Raw genomic sequence first — 6,247 nt, forward strand, 5'->3', positions numbered from 1 at the left:
ACAACTCCCAATTTGTTGAAAACTTAGTGTACATTTTCACTGTGTATATTCTGAAAATAAAATGCTCATTTTTCTGACTTAAATGACATATGTCGGCCTGCTACAAAATCCATCCTTTCTATGGAAATCATTTGTCTCTGCGCATAAGGGCCGTAGTGTTCTATGAGTAGTGCATGTTGTTAACCATCGTTACCTCTCTCTGGCAGCTGCATTGGAAGGCCACTCCTGGCAAGTACAGGTGGCAGTACAAGTGAGGCATTGCTATGGACACCTGCTAGGGGTTCTGAAGTGTGTTGCTGTGGGGTGGCTATTTACCCATGGACGAACCACTTTCTAGTGTGAGTTTTCATGGAACAGAGACAGCCTTTAGTCGAGAAAGTTAGCTAAGAACAGCCAGAAATCCATTTGAGAAAGAGATGCCTTGGATTTTGGTAGAGTGCTTAAGAATTTGGGGAACCCCTATTTAAATACATGTTTGAACCCTGGTCTACAGAAATGATTTTTCACCTGTAGATACTCCCAATTAAAATGGCAACTTGCTTTGTATGTGACCCCTTATAGCTTCCTCTCATTTTTTTTCCCATCTCCTGTTCTTAAATCTGATGTTCAGTCTCTGACAAGCTAAGCTGTGTTCTCGTTTAACATGTTGAGTGCCAACCTGAATTTTCATTTAAGTTCATCAGGGCCAAATAATTTTTTTCTTTTTATAAATGGAAAATCATGTAAATATTTGACAAATCATTATACTCTCATGCATAATTTGCCTTATTTTTTAAGTGCTACATAATTTTAAGTAGTGGGCCCTATGGACTGCTGTGGTCACCAGTGTCTTGATGGGACTTAAGTTACCTTAGTGGTCCTTTAACGGTCCATAATTCTCTTTTCTTCGTCTAGCAGTTCATTTCATATTATGAAGGATGAATGCCTTCTTTACAGCCTTTCCTAGCATTCTTTGTTGCTCTAATTCTTATTTTCTTATTTACAAAATGTCATTTAGGTTACAATAGTAAAACTTGATGCATTCACAGAGCACTCCACATTCCAGCGCTCATTATTTTTTTATTCAGGAGTCCCCTTGGACTGATTGCCGTTTTACTTTGTGACACTAATACAGGCTTTGGAGTTCCTCTAGCTCTAAGCCATTAAATTTGATCTTATGTATGTATTTCATTCAACATTTTTACGACTTCCGTTGCTCATTCATGATGATGGCTGTCAAAAACATTTCTTTGTCTTATATCTCCATTCAATGATCCATTGACGGATGATGAATTATTACACTCCATACTTCCTATTCTTACTCAATGGTTTGTGTGATGCCCCAAGCTAGTAGCCAAGTCTGCCAGCTTTCTCCAAACTGCCTGGTTGGCCAAGATATTGCTGGTTGTGCATCTTGAGTGACCACTGAAATGAGTGAACGAGCTTGAAGAATTTTGGAACTACCCAGAAAATTGTTCCAAGATTTAAAAGGTATGTTAATTTACTTTGAATATGGCTGGGCTATGACAAAAATTTGTCAAGTATTTCTTATGTTGCCCTAATGGTCATGGAAATATAGCGGACTTGTGCATTGGTTATAAAGTCTGATGTGGAATATGATCTGGTCATGAGTGATGATTCTCTTCAAGACCCAAACTTTGAAAGCTCAGAAGCAGAGTCTATGGAGATACATCCCACAAGAGTCTCTGAAGAGGACATTTTACCTGTGACAATCCACAGAAGAGCATTGAATCTAGTACCTTTTGGTGAGAACAGACCTAAAATATGCACTTGAGAAAAGTATTGTTAGGGAGAGTCCAGGGCCAACGGTGTACTCCTAAAAACATATGTTGATGCAAAAATTTCAAGAGCTTGGAGACATTTTGTAGATGATGTGCTACTTGCCATTACAAAACAAACATTTCAAGTTGTGTTCGACATAAAATTTTTACGATATGAGAGTTGAAGATAAAAACCTGGACGTTTACAATATCAATAGTAGATTTTGACTTCGCATTTAAACGAGAAAAACAGTTTAGAAATAGTTTTGAAATAGGGCGGACCGGGGATTTTCAGATTTTTCCTCCGTTCATTTTCGCGTCGAACCCCCATTTCACCACTTTTATCCGTGAATGTGATGTAGTTCGTCAACTTGCATAAAACAGTGCTGCATGCACTAAACGACTAGAGTCCTCGACATTTTTCATAGTCAACTACCAACGACGTGCGTGCGACAGTGTATGGTGCGAAATTCAAAGTATTTGAGTTATTCGAGATCATACTTTTAGCATAATTATTCGAGGTCTCGAGTATCGAATACTTTTTAGTTTTCGAGGTTTTCGAGTATTCGCGGATACTATTCAAGCATCTCTAGAATATACTCATATAAAACAATATTTGATGGCTCTTATATCCCTATTCCTTTCCCCTGGGCTACAACCTTGTCACAGTGGAAAGGCTTGCAAGTTCCTATGACCCCTAGAGCTGCACTGGCGGGATTAATTCTAAATTATTCCCGGTAGCGCCACCCATGCCAGATAGGTCGAAGGGTAGGAGCCAGAAGAAAGGTAGTCCACGTGATGGTGTCGCGTAAAAAAACACTTGAAATGGAAGTGGGAAACCCTACCAACTATATCTTCCCTGAAAACATTGAGTACGATCAAATGAGCCTCGGAATTTCATCGAACAGGACTCGGGACCCAAAGGGCGGGTGTCGTTCATGGCAGTGAGGTCGGCAATGTCCTCGTGGTTGTCAACATGCAAAATCCTTGCAGAGACTTATCATCATCATCATCATCATCAGAAGCAGCAACAGCAATCAAGAAAGAAGAAAAGAAGACCAAGAGGATGGAGAAGAAGAAGTCAGCTATAAATGTAGGGAAGTGGAATGTGAGGACAATGATGAAAGCTGGGAAGTTAGAAAATATCAAAAGGGAAAAGGATAACGGGAGGATAGATATCTTGGGATATATGTGAAGGGAGGTGGAAGGATGGTGTGGACTTATAGAGTGATGGGTATAGGGTTATATATAATGATGTGGAGGAAAGCCAGTGAGGGGTAGCTATAATATTAAATGGGAGGATGAGTAAGCAAAGATCAGGTTAGGAATAGGATTCTGGTGGTAGAAATTGAGGCCATCCCATCAACCTTGTGGTGGTTCAAGTTTACTTGCCCACTAGTGATCGTAGGGAGGAAGAAGTAGATGAGATGTATGAACAGCTCAAGGAAATAATTAGAGAAATCCTGGGTAAGAAAAATCTAGTAGGCTGGAACACCTCAGTCGGGGAGGCGAGGGGCGGACATGGAATAGGAGATTTTGGACTAGGAATGCAGAACGACAGGGGAGAGAAAGCAGCAGAATTTTGCAGGAGAAACAAATTATTCATCACAAACACGTGGTTCAATCATCGTATAGGGCAAAGGTACATGTGGAAAAGTCCAGGGGATTTGGGGAGATATCAGATAGACAACATCATGGTAAGACAGAGGTTTAGGAATAGCGTGAAAAACTCATGCAGCTTTCCTGCAGCGGATGCAGATTCAGACCAGATTCAGTTTCAAAAGACTTTTGAAAGTTAGGAAGGCGAGGAAATGGAATGTAGAATCGCTGAAGGGGACTATGAGGAGAGAATATCAGGAACTAGTGGACATTAGTATATAGGTGATTGGAGGTACACAGACTGTAGAGGAAGGGTGGGATAATATCAAAACGGGAATAATCAAAGTGGTGGAGAAGTCAACTGGCTATATTGACAGCAGGACAAAGAAGCCTTGGGTTACAGAGGCAGTGGTAAAAGAAATGGAGCAGAGAAGGAAATGGAAGAGCAGGGCAAAAGAATGAATAGGGAATTGAATAATCGATTACGACGTGAAACTAAGAGGGCAAGGGAGGCTTGGTGGAAAAGGCCTTGAGAGGAAATGGAAAAGTTCCAGAAGGAAGGAGAGGTAGGCGCATTGTACGCCAAAGTGAAGTTGCTATCGGGCGGCAAAAGAGGAAAAGCCATGTCTAAAATTAAGGCTAAAAATGGGAGGATGCTAACTGAGTGAGAAGAGGTACAGAGTAGATGGAAGGAATACGTGGAGGATCTGTATGGCGGAAGAAACAGGCTGGAGTGATTGACTCTAGAGGAGGAAAGTGCAGTGAAGGAGGACGATCTTGGGCTGGGGATGTTAGATTCGGAAATCGAGAGAGCACTTTATGATATGAAGGCTAGGAAAGCAGTGGGGTGGACAATATCCCATGCGAGCTCCTGAAGAATCTAGGGAAGGATAGTAAGAAAAGGTTTTTTGATGTATGCAGGATCTATGAAGAGGGATGTTGGCTGGAGGATTTCGTGAAGACGGTTTTAATTCCGCTACCGAAAAAGAAGGAAGCTGTGGAATGTGGAGATTATAGAACTATTAGCCTAATATCGCATGCGGCAAAAGTGGTACTGAGGATATTGAACAGACAAATGGAGGCAAGGGCAAATGAGTATTTGGGCGAAGATCAGTTTGGTTGTAGAAAAGGGAAGTCAACTTGTGACGCTATTGCAATAATGAGGTCCAGTGTGGAGAGGAACCTAGAATATGACCAGGACATGTATGCCTTTATCGTGGATTTTGAAAAAGCATTTGATAGGGTGAACTGGTTAAAGTTAATGGATATATTCAAGAGAATAGGTGTAGATTGGAGGGATAGGTGACTGATTTATAATCTGTATATGGCCCAGGCTGTGCAAGTGAGGGTAGCGGACGGAGAATCTGGGTGGGCAAGCATTGGCAAGTGAGACAAGGTTGTCCTTTATCGCTGCTGCTTTTTAATGTATATACCAAGGAGATGGTAACAGAAATGTGGGACGAGTTGGAAGCTGGAGTGAAAGTGGGAGGAATAATGTTTAAATCAGTAAGGTTCACGGATGATCAGGCACTGATTAACCAGTCAACAAGGGGACTGCAGGTTCTAGGGGATGCGTTAGACGAGCGGTGCGAGGCGTGTGGGGTGAGGATTAATCACAAGAAGACCAAGGTAATGCGGTTTTGTAAAGTATCACGAGTGAGGAGTGTGAGACTCAAGATAAAAGTAGGTGGGGAAAAGCTTGAGCAGGTAGAGCAATTCAACTATTTAGGCAGCACATTAGAGGAAAACAGATACATACAGTAGTAAGGACATCAGGAAGCGAATTGCGCTAGCAAAGGAGGCATTCATGAACAGGAAGGAGCTTCTGAGAGGATTGTTATGTAAGAGTTTAAAGAGAAGGTTAGTGAAGAGTTTGATCTGGAGTGTAGCTCTCTACGGTGCGGAAACGTGGACACTGACGAAGGAGGATGAGAGAAGATTGGAGGCATTCGAGATGTGGGTATGGAGAAGAATGGAGAAGGTGAAATGGACAGAGAGGAGGAGAAACGATGAAGTACTGGTCATGGTGGGTGAGGAGAGGCAAGTTTTAGATGAGATACGGAGGAGACAGAAGGTTTGGATGGAGCGAGTACTTAGCGGTGAGGGGATACTGAAAACAGTGTTAGAGGGTAGAATGTTAGGTAAAAGAGGGAGGGGAAGGAAGAGGATAGGATTTTTAGATTGATTGAAAGGGAATAGGCCTTACACTGAATTAAAGAACGCAGTGCTGGAAGGAAAGGGAGGCTCCCAAATTACTTCTTTAGTACTCCATGGAAACCTACCTTAATCAGTAGAATACTATAGTAATAATAATACCCCTATTAATTTCTCCACCACAGAAAGCTGATGGTCACTTGCAGAGCTTGATGAAAGCAATACAAATGGTTGGTAGTGCTAGTTGTGTTGTAGGCACCCAAAAATGCCTGATTGTTTTATTGAATTCAAGATACATAGGATAAAAATTGCAATTCAATCCTCAAAGACATGATAAACTTGAATGAACCCTGTCATTAACTTGTTTTAATTGCCTGGCATTCCATTTGTGTCTTTTTATTCTCCAGTGGTTACCTTGGTACACCAGTGGTGATGAATCATCTTTCTCTTGAAGTTGGATTCCTTGAGGTGATCATAAAAGGTAATGGAAAATTGAAAGGACAATGAAAATACTTACCTGCCTTTTGCCTAGTGGTCTCAGGGGAAGAATATGGGACATTTGGTGAGTTTTAGCTCTCCAAATGGCTTAAAGAGGTCACTCTTTTTTCTGGATAATTTATGTAAGTACATACATACATTTTTGAAAATAGTCAGTGGAATGAGAAAGGCGAAGGGTAGGAGGTTGATTTATTAATCATACTCAAGTGTTGAGTAAAAAGGCATTTTATATTCAG

Source organism: Ischnura elegans, chromosome 1 (genome assembly GCF_921293095.1).
Source record: "Ischnura elegans chromosome 1, ioIscEleg1.1, whole genome shotgun sequence".
NCBI classification, from domain to species: domain Eukaryota; kingdom Metazoa; phylum Arthropoda; class Insecta; order Odonata; family Coenagrionidae; genus Ischnura; species Ischnura elegans.